Source organism: Saccopteryx leptura, chromosome 2 (genome assembly GCF_036850995.1).
Source record: "Saccopteryx leptura isolate mSacLep1 chromosome 2, mSacLep1_pri_phased_curated, whole genome shotgun sequence".
Classification (NCBI taxonomy): Eukaryota; Metazoa; Chordata; class Mammalia; order Chiroptera; family Emballonuridae; genus Saccopteryx; species Saccopteryx leptura.
Genome location: NC_089504.1, coordinates 289,564,516 through 289,585,033, shown reverse-complemented (window position 1 = coordinate 289,585,033; position 20,518 = coordinate 289,564,516).

The following is a 20,518-nucleotide window of genomic DNA, read 5'->3' as shown; positions in this document are numbered from 1 at the left end:
TGGAATATGTGATCTATATCTTTAAAGTATGTCATTGGTATTTTAATTGGTATTGCATTGAATTTATAAATTACTTTGGGTAATATAGACATTTTAATGATGTTTATTCTTCCTAAGCATGAGCATGGTATATGCTTCCACTTGTCTGTATCTTCCTTGATTTCTTTTATCAATGTTTTATAATTTTCCAAGTACAAATCTTTAGTATCCTTGGTTAAATTTACTCCTAGGTACTTTATTTTTTTGGTTGTAATAGTGAAAGGGATTGTTTCCTTAATTTCTCTTTCTGACTGTTCATTGTTGGTGTATAAAAATGCCTCTTATTTCTGAGTATTAATTTTATATCCTGCCACCTTGCTGAATACATTTATCAGGTCCAGTAGTTTTTTGACTGAGACTTTAGGATTTTCTATATACAATATCATATCATCTGCAAATAATGATAGTTTTACTTCTTCTTTTCCGACTTGAATGCCTTTTATTTCTTCTTCTTGTCTGATTGCTGTGCTTAGGACTTCCAGGACTATGTTGAATAAGAGTGATGAAAGGGGGCACCCCTGCCTTGTTCCTGATCTTAAGGGTATTGCTTTTAATTTTTGCCTGTTGAGTATGATGTTGGCTGTGGGTTTGTCATAGATGGCTTTTATCATGTTGAGGTATGTTCCCTGTATTCCCACTTTGCTGAGAGTTTTGATCATGAATGGGTGCTGGATTTTATCAAATGTTTTTTCTGCATCTATTGAAATTATCATGTGGTTTTTCTCCTTCCTTTTGTTTATGTGATGAATAACATTGATAGATTTGCGAATATTGTACCATCCTTGCTTCCCCAGAATAAATCCCACTTGATCGTGGTGTATGATTTTTTCCATATATTGTTGGATCCGGTTTGCTAATATCTTGTTGAGGATTTTAGCATCTATATTCATCAGGGATATTGGCCTATAATTTTCTTTCTTTGTGTTGTCTTTGCCTGGTTTTGGAATTACAATTATGCTCACCTCATAAAAGGAGCTTGGAAGTCTTCCTTCCTCTTGAATTTTTTGTAATAGCTTGAGAAGGATAAGAGTTAGTTCTTCTTTGAATATTTGGTAGAATTCACTTGTGAAGCTATCTGGCCCAGGACTTTTCTTTGTTGGGAGTTTTTTGAGAACTGTTTCGATCTCATTTGTTGTAATCGGTCTGTTTAGGTTTTCTGATTCTTCCAGATTGATTTTTGGAAGATTGTATGTTTCAAGGAATTTGTCCATTTCATCTAGGTTGTCTAGGTTTTTGGCATACAGTTTTTCATAGTATTTTTTTTACAATCCTTTGTATTTCTGTTGAGTGTGTTGTTATTTCTCCCCTCTCATTTCTAATTTTATTTATTTGAGTCCTCTCTCTCCTTTTCCTGGTGAGTCTAGTTAAAGGTTCATCAATCTTCTTTACCTTTTCAAAAAAACAGCTCCTAGTTTCATTGATCCTCTGTATTGTTTCTTTAGTCTCTATGTCATTTATTTCTCCTCTGATCTTTATTATTTCCTTCCTTCTACTACATTTAGGCTTTACTTGCTGTTCTTTTTCTAGTTCTTTTAGATGCAGGGTTAAGTTGTTTATTTGAGCTTTCTCTAGCTTCTTAAAGTGTGCCTGTAGTGCTATGAACTTCCCTCTCAGTACTGCTGTTGCTGTGTCCCATAAATTTTGAGTTGTTGTATGCTCATTATCATTCATTTCTAGGAATTTTTTTTATTTCTTCTTTGATCTCATTCTTAATCCATTCATTATTGAACAACCTGCTATTTAGTTTCCATGTGTTTGAGCTTTTCTGTTGTGGTTGATTTCTAGTTTCATGCCAATGTGATCAGAGAAAGTGTTTGATATTATTTTAATCTTCTTAAATTTATTGAGACCACTTTTGTGCCCTAACATGTGGTCTATCCTAGAGAATGTACCAGGAGCACTTGAAAAGAATGTATATTCTGCTGCTTTAGGGTGAAAGGTTCTGTAGATATCTATTAAATCGAGTTGATCTAGTGTGTCCTTTAAGTCTGCTGTTTCTTTGTTAATTTTCTTTCTTGAGGTTCTATCTAGTGATGTTAGTGGGGAATTAAAATCCCCTATTATTATAGTGTTGGTGTTGATCTCGCTCTTTATATCCATCAAAGTCTGCTTTATATATTTAGGTGCTCCTATATTTGGTGCGTAGATATTTATAATGGTTATCTCTTCCTGTTGGATTGCTCCCTTTATTTATATGTAGTGGCCTTCTTTATCTCTTACTATATTCTTTGTTTTAAAGTCCATTTTGTCTGATATAAGTTTTGCTACCCCAGCTTTTTTTTCATTTCCATTTGCATGAAATGTTTTTTTTCCATCCTTTTACCTTCAACCTATGTGCATCTTTTGTTTTAAGGTGTGTCTCTTGTAGACAGCATATGTACAGGTCCTGTTTTCTTATCCATGCAGCTACCCTATGTCTTTTGATCGGATCATTTCATCCATTTACATTTAAGGTTATTATTGATATGTAGTTGCTTATTGCCATTTTATTCTTTAAAGCTGTATTCCTCTTTTGCTATATTCTTTTCCCACTTTGATCTGTTTACACCATGCCCCTTAACATTTCCTGCAGCATTGGTTTCGTTGTAATGAATTCCTTGAGTTTTTTTTTTTTTTTTTTTTGTCTGGGAAACTTTTTATTTCTCCTTCGATTTTAAATGATAGCCTCGCTGGATAAAGTAGTCTTGGTTGTAGGTTCTTGTTCTGCATTACTTTGAATATTTCCTGCCATTCCCTTCTGGCTTCAAGTGTTTCTGTTGAGAAGTCTGATGTCATCCTTATGGGGGCTCCTTTGTAGGTGATAACCTTTTTCTCTCTCACAGCTTTTAATATTTTCTCTTTGTCACTTAGCTTTGGTATTTTAATTATGATGTGTCTTGGTGTAGGTTTCTTTGGGTTTCTTTTAAGTGGAGTTCTCTGTGCTTCTTGAATTAGTGAGAGTTTCTTCTGCATTAATTTAGGGAAGTTTTCAGCTATGATATAATTAAACAAAGTCTCTATCCCTTGTTCTTTCTCTTCTTCTTCAGGAACCCCTATGATGCAGATGTTATTTCTCTTTATGTTGTCACAGAGCTCTCTAAGAGTTTCCTCAGACTTTTTGAGTCTCTTTTCTTTTTTCTTCTCTGCTTTCATGCCTTCATTCCAGTTGTCCTCCAACTCGCTGATTCGATCCTGAGCTCTATCCATCCGGTTTTTAATTCCTTCCATTGTGGTCTTCATTTCTGATATTGTATCTGTCATCTCCGACTGATTCTTTTTTAATATTTCAATATCCTTTTTTATACTTGCTATTTCTTTATTTAGGTGTTTGTGATGATCATCCATTGTTGTTCTAAGATCTCTAAGCATTATTACAATCATTATTTTAAACTCCGCATCCGGAAGTTTGATTATTTCCATATCACTCAATTCATCTCCTGAAGGTCTCTCTTGTGGTTTCATTTGGATTGCACTTCTTTGTCTTCTCATTGTTTCTGGGTGTTTTCTTTGTAGTGCTGGTTGAGTCTAGGCTTGGTGTTGTCTTCCTCCAGTTTTTACTCGTGTTGTTTCTAGGTCTTCTTGGATTGGCATCAGCTATTATTTGTAATCCACTTTAGGATTTGGGCCACTTTGAAGTCTTGATTTGTTTGTTTTCTTAACAGGTGATTGTCTTGTTTGCTGATCTCAGCAGGGGGCTTATTTGAAACTGTATCCAGGAATGCGGTGGGTGTGACCTGAGGCTCTGAAGTCCTCTTCTGCCAGTTAATCTCTCTGGGGGCGGGTTGCTTTCTCAGCTTCATTAGGGGGAGGTGTATCTCAGATCTCTATGGAGACCTGAGTTACTGCCCCTCCTCCTCACTTCTTGTTTTCAGCTGTGTCTTGTTGCGCTGATTGGAGCTAGAGAGATGTCTGTATCTCTGTGACCTGGAAGTACTTTTGTATTTTGCTTTGTGGAAGGATCAGCCCCTCCCCCAGTTATGGCCACCTCCAGCACTGAGTGAGTCAGCTTTTTATGTCATCACCTATATTCCTCTCCCCCTCACCATCCATCTCTCTCTCTCTGCTTTCTTTTTGGAAGATAAGCGGCCCCTTTCAACTCAGCTCATTCCCTGGTTGCCAGGTAAGTGGCTGTGAGCAGTATTTAATGCTCTTTTCCTTGGAGTGAGAGCCCAGCCTCACCCTCCCTCTGTTTCTGTAAGCAGGGGAGATTCAGGTGTTCCCTACCAGGTTTGTTGTGGCTTCTTCTTTGCTCCTTGATTTTTGAAAGCTCTTCTTGTAGTCCAGATTTGGTTTTTCACACTGATTGTTCATAAATTAGTTTATAATCCAGTTCGGTGGTGTGAGCTTCACACCACCTCAGTGACCGCCTCCCTCCAGTTTTGATTTTTTAATAGACCTTATATTTTAAAAGTTTTTGATTTACAGAAAAATCAAGATAGTACAGAAAATTCTCATACACTCCATACCCAGTTTCCCTTATTAACATTTTATATTAATATGGTACATTTATTATGTTAATTAAAAACCACTGATACCTTATTTGTCTTGTCTTCCTAGGCTCCTCTTGACTCTGATAGTTACTCAGACTTTTCTTGTTTTTGATGACTTTGACAGTTCTGAAAGGTCCTGGTCAGAATTTTTTAGACTATTTCTCAATTTGATTTGTCTATGTTTTTCTTATGATTAGACTGTAGTTATTGAGTTTTAGGAGGAAGACTACCAAGGTAAAGTACCATTTCAAAACATAGAAGAGTACATACTACTGACATGATTTATCACCTTGATCACCTGGCTGAGGTAGCGTATGTCATGTTTATTCACTGTGAAGTTACTCTCCTTACCTTTCCTGTAACATTCAACTTACTACACTGTATTATTTGGAACAGAGTAACTATAAAAAGTCCACAATTAAAAAGTGTGGAGTTAAGCTCCCTGTCACTGAAGGTAAAGCATTTATTTTCTTTTTATTCTGGTTTCCATTAAGATACTGAATAGGAGTACTGAGAGGGCATATGATGGCTTTGTTCTTGATCTCGGGGTACCGGTTCCAGTTTCTCACCATTAGGTATAATCTTGGTTGTAAGGGTTGTTGTTTTTTTGTAGATATTCTTAATCCAGATGAGAAATTTCTTGTCTATTTCTAGTTTGCTGAACACTTTTATAATGAATGGGTGTTGGATTTTTTCAAATGTTTTTTATGCATCAATGTATATGAACATAAGATTTTTTTTCTTTAGCTACTTGATATGCTGGACTATACCAATTAATTTGAAAATGTTGAGCTACCTTGCCTCTGATGGCTAGCTCATGCTGCCTATCCTCTGCTACATCTAATCTTATCACCCTCATTGCACTATGGAGCCCAGGTCAATAAATATGTCCTTTCTCAGCCCAGGCTACAAGGGACAGCTACTATTTGGCTTATCAATGATGCTGATGCCCCTTCACCAGTACACTCATTATAACTTTAGTGAAAGGAGTGCCTTCTAGGCCCTCTGAAAACAAGATTCAGTTGATGGGTGTAGCATTTATATGATAGATTCAGTCTAGCAAATTCACCTCTCAAACTTGATTTTTTTCTTAATAGTCTGCTAAGGTGGTTCTGACATCTCCACTTCATTTAATGTGGGTCACAACCTTTTCCAAATCCCAAAGGCAAGTCAGCAGCATATTAGGACTGATTCTAGAGAACTGATAATAAGTATTGCCCATATCAATAAACACGCCACTTATCAGTCTCATACCTCACTCCTCATGGTCTACCATCTTCAGTATCCTGTCCCAGCTAAGCTCTCCCATGTGCTGGTCCACATACCTGTAGAACCTTCAGTGGATAGCTCTTTCCTCCCTTTGAAAGACCAGCACTAACCCAGTTGTCTCTGCTGAGGCTTGACCAATGGCCAGGAGAACATATCAGAGACAGATCTTCAGTTAGACAAGCATTGTCTTACAAGGCATCTGCTTCAATTGAAGCTTCTTCATAGTCTTCAGCCCATGGGAACATGTGAGCTGATATTTCCATTCAAGAAGAGTGCCTCCCTTCTGCAGGCTGAGGAAATTCAGAGGATTCTACAGTTCAGGGTTATCACACACATTCATGAATGCTTTAATCCCAAGCCTTGAGGTTCCATTTCTTCATTATCAGGGCCTGCCCTTGGTATGAGGAAGACATAGATGCTGCAAAGTTAGTTTTTATGAAGGTTATAATTAGGTCCCAAGCCTGCTGTTTATCACCATCTTCCCTCTGCAGAATATAAGGGGCTCTGTAAACTGTACAATAGAGGCCTCTGACTTTCATATCATGTCTTAAAATAAGAAATGGATGATCTGAGCTTTTTATTTTTTTCTCTTTAAAATATCAAAAACACTCAGCAACAAGCAACCAATTCCACTGTCATTATGTTGTAAAGTACCCTACCTCAGATGTTGAAAATACTGTACCTCCCTTCTGCAAGTTTACATAGAGACACCAAATCCAGATGAGTTTTAAAGGGTTTTATTAAAGGAGGAGATTTATTAAATATGCCAGCTGCATATGGCTAACACGGGGCATTTGCAGACCCAAATCATGTGTGCCAAATACATCTCAATCCTGGTTATAAACCCTTGATAACACACAGGATGAGGAGATCATGATGTCATGGCACAAGCTTAAATATTTATTTAGGGGATACACAAAAACATTAAGACTTTCAAGATAACACAATCAAAGATGTTTACAATCTTTCAGGGTTCATCTTCCCTCCTTTGCCTAGAGGTATGTTACTCTCAAGATTCCAGGAAAGGGGAGGTACTTCAATCAATGTAGGGTGGTATGTAAATTATGTCTCCCATTGAAAGAGAAGAAGTTTCTCAGTTAACCTTTATTTTAGTTTTAAAACTAAATGACCCATTGTCCTTGCAAGCCAGAAACTTTTACATTCTTCTCCCCCCCCCCACAGGAATATAGGAAAGGAAAGCCTGATCTTTCCTCCTAGAATATCAATATTAATTTTGCAGCTTTTTGGTACCTTACTACAATTATGGTTACCATTTTCTCTGTATATTTCAAATGTCAAAGATACTGCTCAATCCAGTGCAACATCTTTCACTGTGTTGTGCTTCAGTTCACCATAGAAGGTATTGATGACAGCACTACAACATGCCAAGGGCTCTTCACACTCCACTTACCACCAGTGAAGAGGTTCTTGTCTTCTTCTGGTCACTAAGACAACTCCAAAATTCCACCACAGGAATCAGCTTCTTAGAAAGACAGCTGGTACTGTCCCTGGCCAGTTTGCTCAGTAGTAGAGTGTCATCCCAGCATGTGGAAGTCCCAGGTTTTATTCCTGGCCAGGGCACACAAGAGAAGCACCCATATGCTTCTCCACTCTTCCCCCTCTCCTTCCTCTCTATCTCTCTCTTCCCCTCCTGCAGCCAAGGCTCCACTGAAGCAAAGTTGGCCCTGGCACTGAGGACAGCTCCATGGCCTCCACCTCAGGCACTGGAGTGGCTCAGGCTGCAACAGAGCGACACCACAGATGGGCAAAGCATCGCCCAACCAGGTGCATGCGGGAGTCTGTCTGACTACCTTCCTGCTTCTAACTTTGGAAAAATACAAAAAAAAAAAAATGAAAGATAGGTGGTACTTATTGTAGTTGTTTAGATTCCCCAGCAACAGCCCCTGAGGCTAGGCTTTGTTTGCAAGTAGTTTATTAAGGCAGTGTTACCAGGGTACACTGTGAAGAAAAACAACAAACAAACCTGCAGGTGTGTGGTTTTGGCAAGGATGTGTGGAGGACAGCTTCAACCTGATCTGGCAAGAGAATTGGCACAGGGCAGGAGACCTAGGGTGTCTACTCCCCTGCCTGTATGTCCTGGGCTGAGGACCACTCCAGAGTGAAGTAACACCCAGGTTCTCTGCCCTTGAGGACAGAGACGATTCAGTTGCCCAAGGGCAGTCATCTGAAGAAATATCACAATGCAAACAGAGACAAAACCATACCAACGTCTAAGTGCTGTTGAATGACACAATGAGGACACAGTCAGCAAAATCCACACTGTGAAAAGCTCTATGTGACAAAGCATGGTTTCTTTAATTAAAAAAAAAAATCCAAGAAGACAAAAATTGACAGAAAATCTACAGATTTACATACTTGAATAGCTATATTAACTAGTAACAATTGTACCTACCTTATTTTGAACCTCAATTTAACTGAATTATTAGAAAGTGAAAGACTTTTTAAAAGAACAAGAAATGTGACCACTAAACAGATATTTCATAATATAAAGATTTTGGCCTATTTTTAAGGTGTGAAAATATTTAGCCTAACTACTGGGAAAGAATCCTTAATTTAAAGATACCTACAGATCAAATGACATGAGTCTGGAATTTGCTTAACAAAAAAAAACAAAACAAAACAGAAAGATACTGGAGGAGACCAATGAGTGGAGATAAAATGTAACAAAATTGACAATAATTTGATAATTATTAAAGCTGGCTGACATATGTGGGATTTATTCTACTATGCTGTCCCCTTGTTTATTTGTTTAAAATTCCCACAAAATAATAAAGAATAATTTTATTAAAATGCTAATATATGATATATACAATATAGAAATTATATTCTTTGTAACTATTTAAATGTATAGTAAAAAATTAACATTTCAACTTAAAAGTATAAAGAGCAGTGCAGAATTTTTCAAATATTTTGTGGAGATATCTTCGTTCAGTTCTCCCAAAGAAGCATAGTTTGAGAGAAGAGAATGCTGTCCCAGTGATCAGGCATCCCTTATTCGACTTCTCTGCACAGTGTTACACTCCTGCTTAACAGCAGGGCTGGCAGCCTCTTGTAGACAACTCTGAAGGAGGCTATGAGGATTCTCTACTTATCAGTACCGAGACCAACTGCCACTGGAGGAAAGACACGACCGACACACATGTTAGTTGCAAGAATCACACAGGCAGTTTATTACTCACAAATTCTTTTGGTGTGCCTGGGTACAGCTTAAGGGGGCTCTGCTGGTGTGCTCCTCTTGGCTGTCCTTGGTCAGAGCAGCATGGAGACAGTCCATGTTCAACATTGGAGTCTGGGCAACTACCGCAGCAGGAAGGCCCCCTAGCTTTAGTACCTTTTCTGGCCAATGCTTTCTAACAGGTGTCAATCTACAGGATTATCACCTCAAACCACCTTTTTGAGAGTTTCTCTCAGGGAGCCCTTTTTATGTTAATCTACTGAAATGTCACATCAAGCTACTTTTAAGGTGTTCCTTGAGAAGCTTCTTGTTTATGTTAACCTACAGAGTTATGACATCAGCCACTTCTTATCTATATATAACTTCACACACACACTAACTGGGTCCTGCATGAAAGGCAAAGTCTGCCTATCATATCTGTATGCACTAGGTTAATTCCTATCTGTATGGCTAGTAGCCACGGCCACCATCACAGCCGCCTAGTCCATGCAGGTTCGCATCAGATTCGGACAGATGGTAATGAAACAATGGAGCCAAGAACTGGTGGGCCATTACCTTTAATTCTGGCTTGCACCTGGCAGGCAAGTAAAAACACACACTGGGCTCCAAAACCCATTCATTCAGTGCTCACAAAGCTACTGACTTATCCAAGTTTCCTAGAATCTAAGGTTTCTAACCTCCCCAGCCTTATTCACCTCTGTTTCCCATCTCCTTCTCTCTGCACAAACTGGCTTCTCCTTCAGCACTTCACCATCTTGGCTGCTTCTCCCAGCCTCCTCCACGCGTCCTTTCTCTGCTCTCCTATAGCATGGTCTCCTCCTAGAACGTAATCACTCTTCTCTGGAACAACGTGATCTCTCTTCCTTTTAAAACTTTTTGGCGTGAAAGCCCTCCCCCAACACATATTAACATAATCACACCCATCACCTGGGCTACGGGCTTCCATATGGGCAGCGCCATTTTAACAAAGTGAGCATAATATATTTTATCTGCCCAACACTATCCAGATGGCATAACTTTATTTATTTTCTTTAATTGCTTTTAATATTATATCCTAATTATTTCTATATATCTTCATATTTTTCTATATTTCTATATATTTAATTACTATAACATTATATTACTGCAACAAATGCCTACAAATACGACGTTTATTTAGAGAAAGGACCCCAAGGAGGAGAACTCAGGAGCACTAGAAAAAATAAAATAAGACTGGGGAGAAAGTCAGTCTAAGGGTGTGTTGTTGAACTGTGTGTTACTGTGGGCTCCTGAGGCTGTTTTTCAGATTACTCATTTTCAACCATTCACATTTCTATAAAAACTTTTAAATCTTAAATCCTTCTTTATTTTGTTGCTTTAACTGTATATCTCATGAGTTCTGGTGTGTACTGTTTGTGTTATTATTTAGTCCTAAGCATTTTCTAATTTCCTCCAGATTATCATGTCCAGTAGTAGGTTGTTGTAATGCCACAATATCTCATACAGGAAAGACCACCCTAGCTTGTATCCCTCGGTAACAAACACCTGGAAAAATCTACTGTGTAACAACAACAATAATAAAAATAAACAAACAAAACAAACTGACCAAGTGAAGTGCCATTGTGGAGGCTAAAAATATGCATGTTACACTATAGTCAGACACAGTTGGGACTGAACCCAGCTTTACCGCTTACATTCTGTTCGATCATGGGCAAATTACATGGTGTCTCTGACCTCTTTCTTCATGGTTTTCTTAATTTGCTCAGTCTGCTATAACAAAGTTATCATAGACTGAGTGGCTTAAACATCTATTTCTCACAGGTCTGGAGGCTGGGAAGTCTAAGATCAAAGGGCTGGCAGATTTATTGTCTGATAAAAGCCCAACTCCTGGATTACATACTGCTATCTTCTCTCTGTGTCTTCACATGGGGGGGGGGGGGAGAAGAGAGATCTCCTACATAAGAGCACTAATCTCATTCATGAGGGCTCCATCTTCATAACCTAATCAGCCCCCAAAGGTCCAACCTCCTCACATTAGGAGTTAAGACCTCAACACAGAAATCAGGAGTGGTGGACACACAAACATATAGTCCATGGCAATGGTTAAAGTGCAGACAGAAATACTGACCTTTCTCTTAACATTGGTTTGGTTATAAAATATTTGCAAAGTACTTGGCACAGGGTCTAGCTTACTGAAAGGGCTCGATAAATAAAAAGAATGATTCATGCAGCTCCTTTGGGGTTTCAGAAGCTCCCTTTACTTTCCTTGTTGCTTTTTATTCACTTCCCTAATAGGCCCAATTAAAGTATGCTTCATTTCCTTCTTATGTGTCAGGCATTGTTCAAACATTTTGCATTTTTATACCATTTAATCCTAAAAACATGAACATAGTAAATGGTATATAATAAGTACAGGGGATCCTCGGGATACGACACAGTTCCATTCCTATGACAGTGACATGACCCAAATTTTGGTGTAAGTTGAAACACGCACTAGCTTACGTCACTTACCTACCCTAACACAGTTGTAAAATCATAATCTAGAACATAAAAACACCACTAAGCCACAGAAAAAGAATACTGTGTATTCTTCTGCTGTGCACAACCAAACTAGTTTGCCCATGTAGTTTGTAAGTACAATGCTAACAGTGTAAGCCAAAACACTCACGTCTCAATTTTTTTAAGTTTTTATGGGAGTGAGCGTTGTAAACTCAAAATGTTGTATGTTCAAACTGTTGTAACCCAAGGACCCCCTGTACCAGGAAATTCTGGCTGATTTTGATTAGCCACTAAAGTAAACTGTCTGTTGGGGAGTAAGGAAGCCTTCCCAAAGGACTACAATGATTAGTTCTCGACTTGATGTGTTTTTGGAATTTTCCAAGTGTGAAGGAACTAGAGTACAATTCCAGTAAGAGAAATCTATGGTGGGTGACTCACACTGTACAAGTTACCCAAGAGAAAGAACTTCCAAGATGGCCTGCCAGACTTCCACGGTGTCTGTGGTCTCTTGCTGCCCACTAGTGTCATGATTCAGAAGTGCAGGACTGGAAGAGATGGGAAGTTCAGAAAAGCAAAGCTTGAGTGTCCAGGCTCCATGTGAGACATCACCAAGGAAATGATGATGAGTAGGATAGTTTGTGCTCTGACGGATTCATAATGAGCAGAGGTATAAGACAGTGAAGAGATGACTCTACTAACAATAACCAGCGCCATTTATTGAGCGTTGGCTATACATCAGCCAGTGTCAAAGGCTTTACACGTGTGATCTCATCTTCTTGGCATACCACCACCATGATGTAAGTGCAGTTATCCTCCTTAACCTTAGAGACAAGCAGACTGAGGTTCAGAAAGGACAAGTCATGTACTCAAGGTCACTCAGCTAGATTCAAATCCAAATATATCTGAATCCAGAACCCATGCTCATGCAAATGTTTTGGGGACTCAATGATGGGGAATCTCACATGGGGTTCAAGTATTCTTAGAGAGCCTTCTTGGAGAAGATGACATATGATCTAGGCTTTGAAAGACAAGTACCAAGGGATGGATACCTTAAAGGGATGGAACAGGGTCTTGCGGGTAGCAACTTGAGTGAAGGAATGGATGGAGAAACACTGTGGCTGTGAATGAAGGGAGTGATTTAGTTTGGCTAGAGTGTGGGAAGCAGAGATAAAATGAAAATACCAGCTGACCTTGATACCATGTTCTGTGTTCTTCCCGCTATGTTCTTCTTTAAGCCTTCTGCTACAGGCATGAGATGGCTAAAAATTAAATAGAAAGTGTGATTTTCAATCCACATGGAAAGATAGAATCTAATAGCCCCATGTGATTCTCACTGAACAGCCGGGGTGTGCTAGAGAAGCCAGGAACTCTGGATGAGGCCGAATTAGTAAGTACAGTAGGGCTAGTCTAGGACAGTGCTTCTTCCTGGTAGAAAGAGAGAAGAGAAGAAAGATTCCTTCAACAAAGAGCCACTTGGTACAGTGACCTCCTCTGGGCCTCAAATGAGAGTGTGTCATTTAATAAGGACAATGTGCTCAGATGGACAAAGAAGTTACTTTTAAAGCTGTGGTACATATACACAATGGAATACTACATGGCCTTGGAAAAGAGGGAAATCTTACCTTTCACAACAGCATGGATGGACTTGGAGATTATTATGCTAAGTAAAATAAGCCAGGCAGAGAAAGACAAATATCATATGATCTCACATATATGTGAAATCTAATGAACAAAGTGAACTGAGGAACGAAATAGAGGCAGAGGCGGGGTCACAGGGACCAGAGGGACAGCTGTCAGAGGGAAGGAGGATGAGGGGATGGGATCAGAGAAGGTGAAGGGATTAGTGAAATTATATATACATGACACAGAGATACAGATAACAGGACAGCAAATCCCAGAGGAAAGATGGAGGGGGGGGGGGGCAGGGGGGAGGGGTTAGAGGGAGGGGAGCAAAGGAGCTATAAAAAGAAACACAGGGGTGGGGGATGAGGGTGTTTTATTCAGTGGGATGTTTGAATCCATGTAAACATAATAAATTAAAATTAATAAAAATTTAGAAAAAAAACAAACCAAGGCACTTTTCCAGAAAAGCCATTGTTGGGCAGTTAAAATATATTATGCTCACTTTGTTAAAGATGGCACTGCCCATGTGGAGGCCCATTGCCCAGGTGATGATATTGGTTGCCCTTCTTGCTTGGGATGGGTGTGATTATATTAGTGTGTGTTGGGGACAGGTTGTAAGCAGGCAATATCCTTACAGCCTAAGGCTTAGTTTTAAGACTAAGTCTTTCTTACCCTTTTTGATGTAGGGTGGTGCACTCTCATGAGGAATCCCATTATGCCTCAGATAATTGACTTTGTATCAGAGACTTCCTTGTTTGTATATTGGATTAAAGGTTTTGATTTCTACACTATAAAATGGGGGCAGACGGGGAGCTTGCTCTCTCTTGGTTCCTGAGATTAACATTAGAGAGGAGAGCAGAGAAAGGCCATGTGGAGGAGGCCAGGAGAAGCAGCCAAGATGATGGAGTGTTGAGTGAGAAGCCAGTTTGTGCAGAGTTTGTGCAGGGAGAAGGAAGGAGATGGGGAACAGAGGTGAATAAGTCTGGTAAGCTAGAAACCTTTGATTCTAGGAAACTTGAATAAGTCAGTAGCTTTGTGAGCACTGAATGAGTGGGTTTTGGAGCCTAGTGTGTGTTTTTACTTGCCCACTGGGTGCAATCTAGGATTAAAGATAATGGCCCGCCAGTCCTCGGCTCCATTGTTTCATTACCGACTGTCTGAATCCAATGCGAACCTACATGGGCAAGGCGGCTGTGATGATGGCCATGACTACTGGCTTAACAGCCGTGATATACTGAAAAAAGACTCACACTTGGCATTTGGAAGTATATCACTGCTACTTTACTAAATTTAAAATAAAAATTTAGAATAAAAATATGCTTTCTTGGTATGATCCAAGAAAAGGAAGAGGAAAGGAGCCTCACACTGTGCCTTGGTGCAGCCCACCCTCTAAGAGCAGTCAGTGACATTTTCAAACAAAACTCAGATCAAGTCACTATGGCCTCAGACCCTTCCATGGCCCCGCACCCTAAACCAGGCTTCCTAAGCTCACCTGTTCTAGTCCTGTGATGCTCACTCATCATAGCAAGGCCAGCCCTATCTTGGGCCTCGGCACTTGATCTTGCTCTTCCTCTATCCTCAGACCATCCCGGATCAGTTCATGTCTCTGCCTCAGAGAGGTTTTCCCTAACCACGCTAGTTAAAAACCACCATGTTATGCAGCCCCATGTTCCTCACAGCATTGTTCACGGTGGCCAAGACATGGAAACAACCAAAAAGCCCTTCAGTAGAAGATTGGATAAAGAAGATTTGGTACATATATACTATGGAATGCTACTCAGCCATAAGAAATGATGACATAGGATATTTATGACAACATGGATGGACCTTGATAACATTAGAGTGAGTGAAATAAGTAAATCAGAAAAAAAATAAGAACTGTATGATCCATATATAGGTATGAGGTGTTCTAGGTGATTCCTGATCTTTCTCACTTGATTAAGGCTCACGAGACCTTTAAAGTGTAGCAAAAACAAGCCCTCATGAACCTAGAAATTAGTCAGTTCTTTGGCCTAATTTCTGGACTTTCTCTCCAGATGCCCAATCCTCAGGAGCATTAGGACTTTTGTTAGAATGATGGTGGTGTGATAAAATGCTTTGCTAGCTAGGTAGTGGTGGAAGGGTAAGGAGGAAGACTTCTCTGAACCAAAGAGATAAGTATAGTTATGTCTCAATCAGGAAACCTCTAAGATAAAAGGGAGGATGTCCTTGACCTCAGGACTCCATGAGTACATTGAAGAGACAATATTGCACAGTTTACCTCCTCCGGGAAGGCTTCAGCAATGCCTCTTGGCTGGTTTATGTCCTCCTCAGCCTGTTATACCAGCCTGTAAATAACTGAACCAAAGCATTTACTATATATTATACATTAAAATCTTTGTATAGTGTGTTACTTGCTCTAGGTTCTGAGGATTTACAGAGCAGAAACTATTTCTTACTGATCTTTGAATCTTCAGTGTCTGGGACACAGTAGGTACTCAGTAAATGCTGCATGGATATATTTTCAATGTGTGCCTGAATGAGTTCTCTGTCTCTACACCATTCCTTTTCTACAGTCCTGAGGTGGTCTTACCATTTAGCTACACAGTGTCATCGGCTCCCAAGACCACACCTATGCATAGCCCATGCCTTGCATAGACCGTAACCCAGCATAGATGCATGGGCTGTGAGGACAAGTTCTTAAGTAGCAGCTTCACAACAAAAGGAGGAGCCCAGAGAGGTAAATCTGGGACACACATCATGAGGATACCATTCTATTTATATCCTTCCTTGAAGAGAAACAGACATATCTATAAACACAAAAGATTTTCGCACACCTAAGTTGACAAGTATGTGCGTGGGGGTTGTTTGTGTTTCTCTCTGTGAGTGTATGTGCACATCCATGCACACCTCCACTTGAATAGAGGGTGAAGAAGTTGTCACCTACATGAGTATCTCCCTTAACTTAGCCTCCCATAATCTTCTGTTGGGACCATTCATTCAACAAATATTTATCGGGTTTAGTTCTACATTCATTTGAGCTTGCCAGTAAGCAAACTGTAAAAACTAATAGCTTTGTTCCTTAAGGCTATTTAATTGCCTCCAAAGTTGAAACTCACTCAGCCAGTGGCCCCATCCATGGCACAGAATAAGTTTAATTTCTGGAACTTTTTCTGGGATCTTGTTACATGCCTTACTCTATGCTAGACTTCAGGGAAGACATTTGTGGGTCTGTCCTCCAGGGTTTAACATTATTGGGGTCCAAATATCTCAGGAACCAAGAACATTCTACATATTCTAGTGGATGTAGGAAAGGTTATGGAAGTGAGACAGTGTCTTTCTTTAGGTAGAGAGGATACATTTCTCAGAATGAGAAGACTTCATAAAAAAAGATATGTTTAAAATTCATATTTCAAGGTTGTTATTTTTTTTCCTACTCCTTATGGAACACTCAAATACTATATGCTATTCATTTGAAATGGATATAGCTGTCTTTTCACTGTATCTTCAGGTGTCAGCCCCCTCGCTGGGGTTGTCTAAGCTTCATTTCTAAAATAACTAGTTTCTTAAGCTGGCTTGGACCTCTATGCCAGACAGCATTTTTATTCTCTCTTTGCCACTCCAGCTCTGGGCTTCACTGTCTCTGAGAATCTTCTGTCATGTCCTTGTGTGGCCTCCAAGTCTACCACTTGCCTCCTTCTCCAAATGAACCACAGTCTGAACAACCATACCCCCAAGTTTCCCATCACCGGTAGGGCCTTCTTATTGATCCGTATGAGGTCCTCTGCCCTAAGTCAGCCCTACTGTGAAACCCTGATGACATCCTTTCTGGACCCACAGTGGTGATGAGGAAATGCCAAGATGCAGCCCCGGTGACCTCTAGTTCTTACAGCCCAACTCACCACAATTCTATTGTCTCCTGAGCAGATTGTTGAGGTATTTCTTTTCCTCAGAGACTCGTATATTTCTCTCCATAGCCTGATTCACCATGGAAACTATGATCCTGAATTAACATAAAGACTGAGTTCCCTTTTGTTCACTTTTATTTTCTCCAGCTAAACTCTTAGCAACTTGAGGACAGAATCATTTTACACTGTTTCCATTGTGGATGGTCCCCAGCTTGTGCTTAGTAACATGGTAGGTGCTCAGCAAATACTTGGGGATTCATTTTATTTATTTGTATTTTTCTCAGAGCCTAGGAAAGGACACTGCACTTAGACAGAGTCTCTTACTGAGGGGTGTGTGTGTGTGTGTGTGTGTGTGTGTGTGTGTGTGTGTTTGTGTGTGCGCGCGCGCGTCATAATATATAGAGAGATCTACCCTCAGGGAACCTTGGCATAACTCAGAATTCCAGACACAAAGTCTGATCTCTGCCCTGAAGCAAACATGATACTTGCTTGTATGGGCTCCACACACCCAGTTGCTGGTATTATCCCAGCTGAAGGACATACATAAAAAAGGAGGAGGAGGCAGGGATGGGGTCTTCCACTGCTTCCATCAACAGGGGTTCAGCCTCACTGCTGAGAGCAGAGGGAAGTTAGCCAGGAGCCAGGGTTGTGGACCTGAGGTTCCTGGGACCCACACTTGAGATGTTGTCTTCCACAATCTGAAAATCACCTTGTCTCATGCCCATAATTGGTGGGAGACCAGGACTCAGACTTTCGGGCTGATTCTTTGCACCTAGAATGAAACTATGTTTAAAAACTGCTTATTTTATGGTTTTCTCTTTAAATTTTTAAGAACCAAGAGATGGCCCTATATTTTCACACTGTAAGGATGCATTTTACATAAACAGTCATATTTATAGGCTTCTATATATTTGTAACTAAAATAGATTATGCTAACTTTGGAATACTCTCCATTGAATTTGGAACATAATCTTTTTGAAACCTGCATATAATTGGACACTTTGGTGGCCTGGTGTAAGAAAGCTATCACATTCAAAGAAGTACCCTCAAAAAGCAATGAAATACCATATTTTTTGCTCCATAAGATGCATGTGACCATAAGACACACCTAGGGTTATAAGGAAGAAAATAAGAAAAAAAATATTCTGAACCAAATGGTGTGTTAAAATATTTAATAAAATACTGTATTTTTTGCTCTATAAGAGGTACAGGCATTCTGCCCTCCACTTTTGGGGGGAAAATGTACGTCTTATGATGCAAAAATTATGGTATTTTCCTTAAGGTCACTGGAAGAATATCAAGGGAAGTTTTCATTAATGCTCAGAGAGAAATTTCTTACCACCATATCTAGATATAGTTAGATAGATGGATTATATTTTATAAACAGAAATTGTACCACTCAAAAACAAAACAAAACAAAACAAAAAACCACAAAAACCCAAGCCGAATCAAAACAAAAGAAAAACTTGGCCTCCCTTCCTCAGATAGCATAGAAATTTCACCAACACCAGACACTCCGTGTGTGTCTGCACTCCCATTTTCTCTTTCTCTCTTATGGCTCAGTTCTTTACTATGCAAACTAACTTAGAATTTCTGTTTTCTTTAGTTTGATTTTAGCTTTTTTTAGTTGCCCATTTCCCAGAGTCTGAACCATATAGAAAGACAAGGAGGAGGTCTCCATTTGGAAGAACCAGATGGTTTGTAACCACTTATCATTATCTTCCCTTTAATCTTCACAAAACTTAAATCTTTAGGAGGATCTGTGGTCCTCCCAAAGCTACTTTGGAAATGGAGATCTCCAGTTTAACCATCCCCTCTAGGTCAGAGTAGGTGCAAGCAGATGGTGTGTGTTATAGACCTGGATTTTCCAGGCCAGTGGGTGTCCTTCCTCTGCAGTCACTAGAGCTTAGCACAACGTCCTCTTGGCTGGGAATTCAGATGTCTCATAAATACTTTTGACAATACTTGTAGGAAAAGGAAAATGCATCTTGTCTGCATCTTCTCTCTGCTCTCACCCCTGTACACATAGGTGTGAGCACACAGATATCTCTGGCCTTCAGCTTGAACTTGCTTGTTGTACTTTAGAAGGGTCTCACTGGAGGTTTAGATATCTCCTTTAAGAGAATCAGGAGTAGGGCCAGACTAGATGACAACTGTCCTCTCCTTGAGTGACAAGAGATAAACCAAAGGTCGGTCTTGGGCACCCCTTGAGAGTCTTTGATCTCACTGAAGACAGTCTTCAAGTCTCTTCTCCTGGCTCTAACCCACTTAGGGCACAGGCTGTTCCTCAGAAATCCTTGTGTCTGTATTACAGGGAGAAGGGAATTAACTATAACCATCTAGAGGGAAAAACTTATGGAGAAACAGGAAGCTCATAGAGCTACATCCACCATTTTTAGTTTGTCTTGTTCTACTGACTTAGCTACTCACCAGAAAGGGAAGATGGGTGTCACAAATTCCTATCAGAAAGACCATATGAGCAAAGACTTTGCAATGACAAACAGCAGGTTGTCTTCAGGGAACTATAGGCAGCTCTTATTGATGGGGTGGAAGCACGAACCAACCAGGGAGTGGTAAGATAAGTTGGGAGATAGGTGGGGCTATCATATCAGAGCTTAGACTCTGACCTGTAAGTAGTGGGAATGAGGGGCCTTTGAGGAATTCTATGTAGGAGAATGGCATGAGCTTGTTTACATCCAAAATGTGTTCATTACATTTACAGGATGGACTACTACTCGGCCGTAAAAAAGAAAGAAGTTTTACCTTTAGCAACAACATGGATGGACCTGGCAATTATTATGCTAAATGAAATAAGCCAGTCAAAGAAAGACAAGTACCATATGAGCTCACTTATATGTGGAATCTAATTAACAAAATAAACTAACAAACAAAATAGAAACAGAAGCATAGAAACATAGAATAGATTGACAGCTATCAGAGCAGGGGTTGGGAAACTTTTTCGCTGAGAAAGCCATGAATGCTATTTTAAAATGTAATTCCATGAGAGCCATACAATGACCTGTGTACATTACTCATTATCCAATAAAAATTTGGTGTTGTCCCAGAGGACAGCTGTGATTGGCTCCAGCCACCCGCAGCCATGAACATGAGCAGTAGGAAATGAATGGATTGTAATACATGAGAATGTTTTATCTTTTTAATGTTATTATTATTAGTTTTTTATTAAGATCAAAAGAGCCACATCTGGCTTGTGAGCCATAGGTTCCTCACCTCTGTGTCAGAGGATAATGAGGTTGGGGAGCTGAGGGAAAAAAGATAAAAAAGTTAAACAAAAAAAATTGTGTGTGTGTGATATATGTATATAACACATAGATGGAGACAATAGTATGATGATAGCCAAGAGGGAGAGGGGAGAGGGAGGAGGTGAAAGAGGGAAAAGGGGGGGGAAATGGGGACAGAAAGAGACCTTACTTTGGATGATGGACACATGTTGCAGTGTGCAGATGATGTTTTCTTGAGTTGTACACTTGAAACCAGTATGGTTTTGTCAACCAGTATCATCGCAATAAACTCTTTAAAACAATAAATAAGAGGAT